Source organism: Emydura macquarii, unplaced genomic scaffold, assembly GCF_026122565.2.
Source record: "Emydura macquarii macquarii isolate MOO-44397 ecotype Brisbane River unplaced genomic scaffold, CSIRO-AGI_Emac_v2 contig_3411, whole genome shotgun sequence".
In the NCBI taxonomy this organism is placed as follows: domain Eukaryota; kingdom Metazoa; phylum Chordata; order Testudines; family Chelidae; genus Emydura; species Emydura macquarii.
In genome coordinates this window covers 23,380-34,776 of record NW_027133548.1, presented here as the reverse complement: position 1 = coordinate 34,776, position 11,397 = coordinate 23,380, and the positions used below count along the sequence as shown (strand labels likewise).

General features: G+C 48.7%; 1 pseudogene; it reads left to right on the top strand.

Annotated features, from left to right (window-relative positions):
• The first annotated feature begins 1,610 nt into the window (after window positions 1–1,610).
• Window positions 1,611–2,532, top strand: LOC137144223 (olfactory receptor 52M1-like; annotated as a pseudogene).
• The last annotated feature ends 8,865 nt before the right edge of the window (window positions 2,533–11,397 follow it).

Here is an 11,397-nt window from a genome sequence, read left to right as displayed (position 1 = left end):
CCCCCTTCGAGCCCATGGCTTCATGCCCCCTGCTCATCCTTTCATGGAAGATGGCCTTCCTGGTGGCCATTACCTCAGCTAGGAGGGTCTCCAAGATTAGGGCCTTGACCTCAGAGCCCCCTTACCCTGTATTCTATAAGGATAAGGTGCAGTTGAGGCTGCATCCAGCCTTCCAGCCCAACGTGGTTTCCCAATTTCATTATAACGAAGATATTTTTCAGCCCATGTTTTTTCCCAAACCATGGTTCATAGGAGGAGTGGAGATGGCATTTGCTGGATGTGAGACGAGCCCTGGCCTACTACATCGAGAGGATGAAGCTGTTCCAGAAATCGATGCAGCCCTTCTTCGCAGTGGCCGACTGGATGAAAGGATCACCTGTCTCCACCCAGCGCATCTCCTTGTGAATCACACCCTGCATCAAGTGCTGCTATGAGCAGGCGAAGGTGCCGCTTCCGGGAACCATCACAGCGCACTCTACCAGAGCTCAAGCCTCGTCTACAGCCTTCCTGGACAGAGTGCCCCTGCAGGACATGTGCAAAGCCGCCACCTGGTCATCGGTGCACACCTTCGCAGCCCACTATGCCATCGTCCAGCAGGCGAGAGAGGACGCGGGATTTCGCCGAGCGGTGCTGAGGACAGCTCACCGGTAACTCCTACCCACCTCCAAGGTATGGCTTGTTAATCGCCTATAGTGGTATGCACATGAGCAATCACTCGAAGTAGAAAACAGGGTTACTTACCAGTAACTGTTGTTCTTCGAGATGTGTTGTTCATGTCCATTCCACACCAAACCTCCGTCCCCGTTGTTGGAATTGACATAAAGAAGGGACTGAGGGGCCGTAGGGTCGGGAGTGCCCTCACCTATAGTGGAATGGACATAAGCAACACATCTCGAAGAACATCAGTTACTGGTAAGTAACCTCGGTTTTTTGGAGACACCAGACCAATAAGGAGAAAGAGGGTTGACATTTTTGTGCACATTGGGAAGAATGTAGGTATGGTCACAGATCACAGTATAAAAAGACGATGCTGAGATCTGGAAAATTGTGCTTCCTACGGGAAAGGGCAAACATCCCTCTACTGATGTTCAATCCATGAGAAACCCATCAGACCCTAACACAAGCTAGGAGGAGGTGAGGGTATCTGTACCTGTAACTGGAGCGTGGATCGATCTAGGAGCTTCATGAGCTGTGACATTCCTAACTTTTTTGGTAACTTTCATAACATTGATCTAAGATATTAGACCTTCTTCCTGTGACTGTCTGTGTTCTTTGCCTTGGCCTTCATGTGTTCCTGTGACCTCGGGATCTAAAAAAGCAGTGGTAACTTTGTTGAACTTGAGACTGCAGCCAGCAGAGCCGAACCCAGAGACGTTGTGATACAACATCACTAAATATACTTTAAATAAAAATAAAAGGCTACATGCTTCCCCCTGAGAACAGCCACCCATTGTGCAAATAGCGCCTCATGTAACACTGTCTCTCCATCCAAGCATTTGCACTGCGAACATCACCCTAGATCCTGGGCACACAAATGAAATCAGAGAAACCCACAGTACGTGCAGAAGACACTGTTCTGCCTCAGAGTCGGACACCTTCTCCCCTACGCCATGTCAGATTCCAACAGAACCATTTTCACCAACCCCTCCTCCTTCATCCTGCTGGGCATTCCTGGGCTGGAGGCAGCACATATCTGGATTTCCATCCCCTTCTTGCCATGTACACCATAGCCGTCTTGGGGAACTTCACCATCCTGCTGATCGTGAGGATGGAGACGAGCCTCCACGCGCCCATGTACTATTTCCTCTGCATGCTGGATGTTATCGACTTGGTCCTGTCTACGACCGTCCTGCCCAAAATGCTGAGCATCTTCTGGTTCAATTCCAGGGAGATCGAGTTCAGTGCCTGCCTCACCCAGCTGTACTTCATTCACTGCTTCTCAGTGATGGAGTCTGGGATCTTCGTGGCCCTGGCTTTGGATCGCTACGTGGCCATCTGCGATCCCCTGAGACATTCCACCATCCTGACAAACGCCGTTGTGGCCAAGGTCAACCAGGCTGTGCTGCTGCCAGGTGGGCTGCTTGTACTACCTTATCCCTTCCTGGCCTTAATGCAGAATCAACGTCATCGCCCACACGTACTGCGAGAACATAGCGTTGGTGAAGCTGGCCTGTGCCAACATCCACCTCAGCAGCTACTACATTCTTGGTGACCAGCCCAGATGTGTCTTTTATCATCTTCTCCTATAGTCAGATCCTCAGGGCCATCTTCAGTCTCCCCACAAAGGACACTCGACTGAAGACTTTTGGTACATGTGGTTCCCACCTCTGTGTCATCTTAGCCTTTTATATCCCAATCCTCTTCTCCTCCCTCATGCACCGGTTTGGCCACAATGTGCCTCTGCATTTCCATGTCATCACTGCCAACATGTACCTCCTGCTGCCCCCCATGCTAAATTTCATTGTCTACGGGGTGAGGACCAAGCAGATGCAGGAGACACTTATCCACCTCTTTACTGATAAAGGGACCTAAAGTTTTCTCCTGGTTCCCTGACTCAGACCGAGCTCCATGGAGAGCTGGCTGGTGACCTGGTGCGGGAACCTCCTTCCTAGATCAGTTACAGGACGGTGAAAGAGACATTAGAGACTTCTCTGCCCTTTAAAAACACCAAGACTGGATGAGTCAGAGAGAGAAGAAGCTGGGGCAGGACAGAGGCGCCAGGGAAGTGGAGGGGACTCTTTGATTGCAGGGCTATGACTGTAGCAGAGAGACGGACTCCAGGTGGAGGAGAATCTGGAGAGGCTGCAGGTCGGTTGCAGTGCCCAGCTCTGTGCCTTGTGAAACATGTTGTTTCCCATGACTCCCAGCAGAGCATGTCCTGCAGGGGTGGTTTAGGATTCCATGCTGGTCACGGGCAGCCCTTTCATGTATCCCATGTGCCTCTGTTTTCAACTCTTTCCTTTTCCTGGAAAGATGATGGGGATTCCCTGTGGCCGAAAACGCCCACTGCCTCTCCCCATGTTGGCTCTCTCCAACGCCAGCGCTTTCTGCCCTTCCTCCTTTATTCTGCTGGGCCTGCCGGGGCTGGAGCAAAAGTACTGCTGGATCACCATCCCCTTCTGCTCCATCTACATCACCGACCTGCTGGGCAACGCCACCCGGCTCTTCCTCATTAAGACGGAGTTTGGTCTGCGCGAGCCCATGTCTCTTTTTCTCTCCATGCTGTCCCTGACCGACATCGCCCTGTCAGCTGGGCCCTGCCCAGGACGCTGGGCACCTTTTGGATCAGAGCCTGGGAGATCAGCTGTGCTTCCTGCCTGGCCCAGATTTTCCTGAACCATGTGTGAGGGGGCTGTGGCCCCTCGCCAACACTGAGTAGGGGAAGGGCTGGCATCTCCTGGGACCAGAGGCCAGGGGTGGGCTGAGAGGAAATCAGGAGTCTGAGACAGACAGCCCTCAGGGTCAATGGTGAGTGGCCAACCCTCCAAGTCAGCCCGATTGACAGGGAAGCAGCTCAATGAGGGAGCCAAGAGGCCGGAGTCCCGTCCTCCATGTGAGATGGCGCTGCCTGGGCAGAGTGGTGCCCAGGTAAGTGGGCCTGAGCCAGAGCAGCCGGCGCCAGAGGGGCGGAGGTGCCACCCGGGGAGCCGGGCTGGAGACTGAGCAGCGGCTGTGCTGGGACAGGTTGGGTCCGGGGCTGAGGGAAGCAGAGTAGAGTGGGGCCGGGGCAAGGGCCGGTGCTGAGGCCAGAGCTCGGGTCAGAGCTGGGTGCGGTGATTGAGCGGCTGGTGGAGCGATGTGAGTGGAACTCTGGGCAGGGATCAGCACAGGGAGACGTCCCCAGCGCAAACGTCATGCAGGCCGGAGTGGGAGAGGGTCGTGTCCCTGACTGGGTGACGCTGGGGAGAAGGACCCTGCCTCCTAGCGCCTGGGGTTGTGTGGCCATCCCTGCCATCCAGCCAGTCCTGGGGAGAGACCTGGGACATGTGCGACACAGACTGTGAACTTCCCTCACCCTAGAGACGCTGCGTGTGGGGCCCCTGGGCCAAGAGTGGTGTTTGGTGTTTGCCTTTAACTTTTCTCCTCCTCTCTTTTCTTTTTATTAAGTAGTGGCTATTTAATAAATTGTATTTGCTTTCCACTGTATGCATTGATCAGTGGGTCAGGGAAGCACCTAGTGCAGAGAGCCCCCCAGAGTAGGGACACCCTATCCCCTGTCCTAAGTGACCACGACAAGGTTGGGGGGGTCGAGCCCCCCAGGGATCCTGAGCCCAGCCTTGTTGGGTTTACAGGGACCCCGCCACACAGGAGAGTGGGAGGGGAATCCTCGAGGTCAGGTTGGCCTGTGGGTAAAGGGTGTGGGAGCGAGGACTCAGTTCCTTTCGCTAACCAACTCCCCTGGGGTAGTGTGTGATCTAGGAAAGATCCCCACAATAACAGGACCATTCCCCAGTTTACACCTGCAATGGGTACAGGCTGGGAGCCCATTGCCCAGAGCTGGCTCTCTGTGGTCAGACATGGGATCAACTTTGAAACTAGCAGGACAAGAGTTGAGAGAGGCTGAAGGATAAGCCCCTGCATTACCAGGGAAGATGGGTTGCCGTGTGGAAGCCAGGCTGGTTTCTGTAGCTCACACGGCGGGACATAAATGGCGCACTTTGCACTACCCAGCTCGTTACAAATGTACATGGGACCTGCACGGGAACCACAAGCCACCCCTGCCCAGGGGCTGAAGGCTGGACAATAAAGCGGAGTCTAACAAACATCCTGCATGACACTTTTGATCACTGCATCTGAAGCTCTTTAGCTAGCCTGCTGAGCTGCGTTCTCCACATGTTCTGGACGGACTGAGACACACAGAGGTGAAGTGATTTACCCAAGGCCACAGAGTGAGTGAGCAGCAGAGCTGAGTGCATAAACCGGGAATCATGACCCCCAGCTCCATTGCTTTAGCCACTACATGGCATCGCTTCTCTTTGTGCTGCATGCGATTGATGCAGTGAGGCTGCATGTGTGTCGTGATGAAGGGAGTTGCAGTCCTTCTCACACAGGAGGGTTTTTTTTAAAGAAACAGCTACAAACCACAACACAAAAATAGGATTTGACCTACTACAACATGACATTCAGATTAACAAACTAGCGCTAGACAGAATTACTGATCTCTGAGCTCTTAGCGACAGGCCTGTGTGTTTGCAGAAAGTGTCCATGTCTCTCCTGCCTCATCTCTCTCCAGATCTGCCTGTCTGCTCTCTAGCCATCCATCCCAGGCATTGACAGGGCGTCAGACCCTATGGAGATCTAGCCATTATCCCTACTTCTCTGACTAATTGACGATCATGTTTAAATGTAGACAAGTACACTGAGCAGCCAATTCCTTCTCTGACTCCGCAGAGAGCCCGGGAGTTCTCCTCTCCCTTTGGGAAGGACCCTTAATTACTGTTTACTCCTACAGATGGATAAAGAACACAGAAGCGCAGAGGTGGAGAGACATTGGCTGGTGTCTCCTGTCTACAGCCTAGGAACCCCACTGGGATTGCCCAGAGCTATATTATAAACCCGTTTCCATCCTGCCTGGGCCACTTGCCCTGTGTCGGCTCTTGGCGTGGGATGATGTTGCAGATCTGCTGTGAGAGAGGTGCGGGACATGGCTACATGACAGGGGGATTCCCAGGGAACACACTTCCAGCTCACAATTCACAGGTACCTATCGCATGCTCAGAGCGCACTGCTCAACAGACCCCGGGGTAAAGTGGGCAGGATGGGGTAGAGAAAAGGTCTATGGTCCTTTGCGCTCTGCACAGCCAGTAAACATCCCTGGCCCTTTCCACAGGTGATGAGTATACTCCAGTATCACTGGCCACAATGCCCCGCTTCGCTATTGTCTAGTTTGCTGAGCCTCCCCGGCTGATGCTCCTGGGAGCAGGAACTGAGTAAAGAGCTCAGGAGTCAGCTGTGAGCTAATGCACAGTCACCTCCTCCCTTGGCATTTCGAGGGTCTGGCTGTAACGGGGCTGGAATGAAGGGGCTCTTACCTCACTCTTTTCTGCCTGAAACTTGCAAATAATCACTCAGCTGGAAGCAGACGCCCGGCATGGGAGACTTCAGGCCAAACAGTTCAAGTCTGGCAAACTTGTAAGCCACTGACAATGCAGTCTGGTCAGTGTCAGTGTCAGACAGCCTTCACTAACGGGTGCCACCAGCGCTGCCTGCAATGGCCACAGCATGTTGGAATCCCGTTCAGCTGAGCTCTTTGCCCGAACAATAGCTGTGGCCAGGAGTTCCACAAGCCAAATACGTAGTATGGAGAAAAATTTATATTATTAATTATAGATTTTCAGCATTAGCTACCACCTCTGAGGGAGATGGATTACCTACGACGATGGGAGAACCCCTCCCGTCTGTGTAGGTAGTGTCTACACTGAAGCGCTACAGTGGAGATGCTGTAGCATTTTAAGTGTAGGCAATCCCTCAAGCACATCTTCCAGAGAAGTATCCAGGCTTGACGTGAAGGCATGAAGTGTTGGAGAATTCACCACGTCCCTTCACAGTTGGTTCCAACCATTAATCACTCTCAGTGTTAAACATTTGGTCCTTATTTCCGACTGGAATTTGTCTGGCTTCAGCTTCCAGCCAAAGGTCTTGCTCTGCCTTCCTCTGCTTGATTAAAGAGCCTGCTATTCCCCAAAGTATTCTCCCCATGAAAGTACTTTCACAATCAAATCTCCTCTTGATTGTCCTTTTGATACGATAAATAGATTAAGCTCTTTAAGTCTCTCACTGTAAGACATTTTCTTCAGCCCTTGCCTCATTTTTTTGGCTCTTTTCTGCAACCTCTGCAATTTTTCAAGATCCTTTTTGATATATGGACACTAGAACTGGACGCAATATTCCAGTATCTCTTTCACCAATGCCACAGACAGAGATAAAATCATTCCCCTCCTCCCACTCACCACTCCCATTTTTACATCCAAGGATCACATTAGCCCTTTTTGCCACAGCATCACACTAGGAGCTCATGATGGGTTGGTTGTCACTATGACACCTGAATCCTTTGCAGGTCACTGGTTTCTATTATACAGTCCCCTACTCTGTAAGTGAGGTCTGCATTCCCTCTTCTGAGATGATAGTTTTGCATTTGTGTGTATTAAAACAGTTTGTTTCACTGGACCCAGCTTACCACACAGTCCAGATCCATCTGTCTGCCTGCTCTGTTCTCAGCAGTATAACCTCTCCGCCAAGCTTTGTGTCCTTCACACATTTTGTCTGGAATGATTTAATATTTAGTTCCAGGTCTGAGATCCGTCCGTTAGCCAGTTTTAGTCCATTTAACATGTGCTCTATTGATGTTGTATAGTGTTACTATTTTATCTGCATGGTTTGCCCTACGAAATCAAATGCCTCAGAGAAATGGAAGGCTCTTGCATCTGTGTGGTTCCCTTGATCAACCAAACTTGTGCTCTCATTAAAGGATGAAATCGGGTTTATTTGACAAGACCAGTTTTGCATAATCCCTGTTGACTGGCATTAATTATATTCCTACACTTTAATTTTATTTTGATTTAATCCCGTATTAGCTTTTCCATTGTTTTGCCCTGGATTGATGTCAGGATAACCAAACTATAGTTACCTGGGTCATCCCGGTCACCCTTTTGGAATACTGGCAATCTGTTAGCACTCTTCTAGATTTCTGGAATTTCCTCAGTATTTCAAATATTTATTCAGAATGTATTTAAGTGGGCCGGAGGATTTCCTCAGCCACCTCTTTTACTCACTGGTGCAAGTTTTCCAGGCCTATTCATTGACAAATCTTTATTCTGTAGTAAATGCAATTTAACATCCTTCTTGTTTGTTAATGGACTGGGAAATATTTCATAACCTCATGTGATATTAGTATATTGCACTGGTTTTTCCAAATGCAGTACAATAATATCTATTGAATATGTCTATCTTTTCTGCAACACTAACAAGTTTTCTTCCTCCCTCTGGTAATTGGCCCCGTACTTACGGAGTAAACTCCTTTTTGTTATCCTTAGCCCTGACATACATGGAATTTTTGCTTTAACGTCCCTTGTCCATTTTCATATCTTTCCAGTTGTATTGCTTGCTATCTATTTTCCTTTTCCCCCATATGTTATATATTGCTTTTCCCCCCGCTAACTGCTGCCTTCATTTTGTCACTTTTTAACACAATTTACCTATTTCTTGATTCTGGAATTGTGGTTTTTTGGCTATCTAATAAACTCTTCTTAAGACTATTTAGAAGGATTGGACATACACAAGTCCATGGGGCCGGATGCAATGCACCCGAGGGTGCTGAGGGAGTTGGCTGAGGTGATTTCAGAGCCATTGGCTATTATCTTTGAAAGCTCGTGGCAATAGGGGGAGGTCCCTGAGGACTGGAAAAAAGCAAATATAGTGCCCATCTTCAAAAAAGGGAGGAAAGAGGTTCCAGGGAACTACAGACCGGTCAGCCTCACCTCAATCCCTGGAAAAATCATGGAGCAGGTCCTTAAGGAATCCATTTTAAGGCACTTGGAAGAGAGGAAGGTGATCAGGAACAGTCAACACAGATTCACCAAAGGAAAGTCATACCTGACCAACCTGATTGCTTTCTATGATGAGGTGACTGGCTCTGTGGATGTAGGGAAGGTGGTGGATGTGATATACCTTGACTTTAGCAAAGCTTTTGATACTGTCTCTCACAGTATTCTTATCAGCAAGTTAAAGAAGTATGGGTTGGATGAATGGACTATAAAATGGATAGAGAACTGGCTAGAGCATAGGGCTCAACGAGTAGTGATCAATGGCTCCATGTCTAGCTGGCAACTGGTCACAAGCGGAGTTCCCCAGGGGTCTGTCCTGTCGCCGGTTTTGTTCAACATCTTCATTAATGATCTGGAGGATGGGGTAGATTGCACCCTCAGCAAGTTTGCGGACGACACTAAGCTGGGTGGAGTGGTAGATACCCTGGAAGGTAGGGATAGGATACACAGTGACCTAAACAAACTGGAGGATTGGGCCAAAAGAAATCTAATGAGGTTCAACAAAGAAAAGTGCAGAGTCCTCCACTTAGGAAGGAAGAATCCCATGCACAGCTATAGACTGGTGACCGACGAGCTAGGCAGCAGCTCTGCAGAAAAGGACCTGGGGGTAAGAGTGGATAAAAAGCTGGATATGAGTCAGCAGTGTGCCCTGGTTGTCAAGAAGGCTAATAGCATATTGGCCTGCATTAGGAGGGGCATTGCCAGCAGGTCACGGGAAGTGATTATTCCCCTCTATTCGGCATTGGTGAGGCCGCATTTAGAATATTGTGTCCAGTTTTGGGCCCCCCACTACAAAAAGGATGTGGACAAGTTGGAGAGAGTGCAGCAGAGGGCAACAAAAATGATGAGGGGGCTGGAGCACAAGACTTATGAGGAGAGGCTGAGGGAAATGGGCTTGTTTAGTCTGCAAAAGAGAAGAATGAGGGGGGATTTGATAGCAGCCTTTAACTACCTGAAAGGGGGTTCCAGGGAGGATGGGGCTAGGCTGTTCTCAGTGGTGGCAGATGACAGAACAAGGAGCAACGGTCTCAAGTTGCAGGGGGAGGTCTAGGTTGGACATTAGGAAAATGTTTTTTCCTAGGAGGGTGGTGAAGCACTGGAATGGGTTACCTAGGGAGGTGGTGGAATCTCCATCCTTAGAGGTTTTTAAGCTGAGGCTTGACAAAGCCCTGGCTGGGATGATATAGCTGAGGTTAGTCCTGCTTTGAGCAGGGGGTTGGACTAGATGACCTCCTGAGGTCCCTTCCAACTCTAATATTCTATGATTCTATGAACTCCCAATTTTCATTCACTTTTTTCTGTCTACATTTTTCCTCCTAATCAATTTTGCCCAATCAGCTTTTTTGAATGAGCCTTTTGGAAGCACTAAATATCTAGAGATATTTTTGGCTGAGAGCTGTTCTTTGTTTGTGCATTTGAATGTAATCCATTCAATTCTTTGTTTTGTTCTCCTCTCTCACATGCCCCCTTCTTTGTCTCTTCTCTAAACTAAACAGTCTCTGACTTTTCGGTCTCTCCACATATGACAGTCTCCCCCATTCTCATAGCCTGTCTCTGAAATCCCCTTTATATCTGATATATCCGTTATAGAAACTGGGTGACCAAACCAGAGTGCATACCCACTGCCGGCTATTCTCCATTCCATTCTTTAGGCATCCAAACATTGTCTTTGTTTTGGCCACTACTGCGCATAAGCAGGTCTTTCCGTTGACTTGCTACCAACAACACCCAGGGCTTTCAGGGAGCTGTGTTCTAGTTGGGATGTTTCTCCAGGCACATCTCTTCGCAATCAATGGTTTTTTTCACTTTAAGATTTTGAGCAGCTTCGGGGGTAAATGAGGAACTGCCTACGGCATAGGTAGAAGGCATAGGCATAGGTAGAAGGGATCATTATGTATTGGGTATCTAAGTAAGGAGGGTTGAAAAGCAAGACCTCGAGGCTGAGGCTAATAGCCTCAGCTATTTTAAGACGTAGCCATAAGAAAACCTGACATAAGTAAGTGACCCAAGAATAACTCGATGCCATAAGATTATGGGCAAAGCTTTGTCAAGAGGTGAAACTGCAAAAAAAATGAACTGGATAAATAATTTTAAATCCCCAAAATGCTCTAGAATCATATTTCTCTCTAACCTCTGCCTTAACCACAGAGAACAGGTTCTGCGTTTATGCTTATGAGAATAAAAGGAACTATACAAAACCTCTAGGAAATGGGGCAGCTGAAGTTTTTGAGACCAATACGGAGAAAGAGGGTTGACATTTTCATGCACATGCGCAGAATGTAGGTATGGTCAAAGATCATAGTATAAAAAGATGGCATGCAGACTGGGAAAATTGAGCTTCCTAAGGAAAAACTCCAATAGGAATCATCCCTCTATTGACGATGAATCCATGAAAGACCGGTCAGACCCTAACAATACCTAGGTGGAGTGTGTTTCTACCTGTACTCTTGTGAGGATAAATCTAGGAGTTGTATATGCTGGGACATTCCTAATTTTGTTGGTTACTTTCATAACACTGATATAAAATATTAGTCTTTGTTCCCGTGACCGTCTGTGTTCCTTGCCTTTGCCTTCATGTGTTCCTGTGAGTTCTGGATCTAAGACAAGCAGAGGTCACTTTGTGAACTTGACACTGTAACCACCAGAGCTGAACCCACAGATGTTGTAATAAAACATCACTAAATATACCTTAATTAAAAATAAAAGGTTACATACTTCCCCCTGAGAACAGCTGCCCCTTGTGCATGTAGCGCCTCATTTTAACACTGTCTCTCCATCCAGGCATTTCCATTGTGACCATCACCTTGGATCCTGGGCACATAAAAGAGGTCAGGGAAACCTACGATACATACAG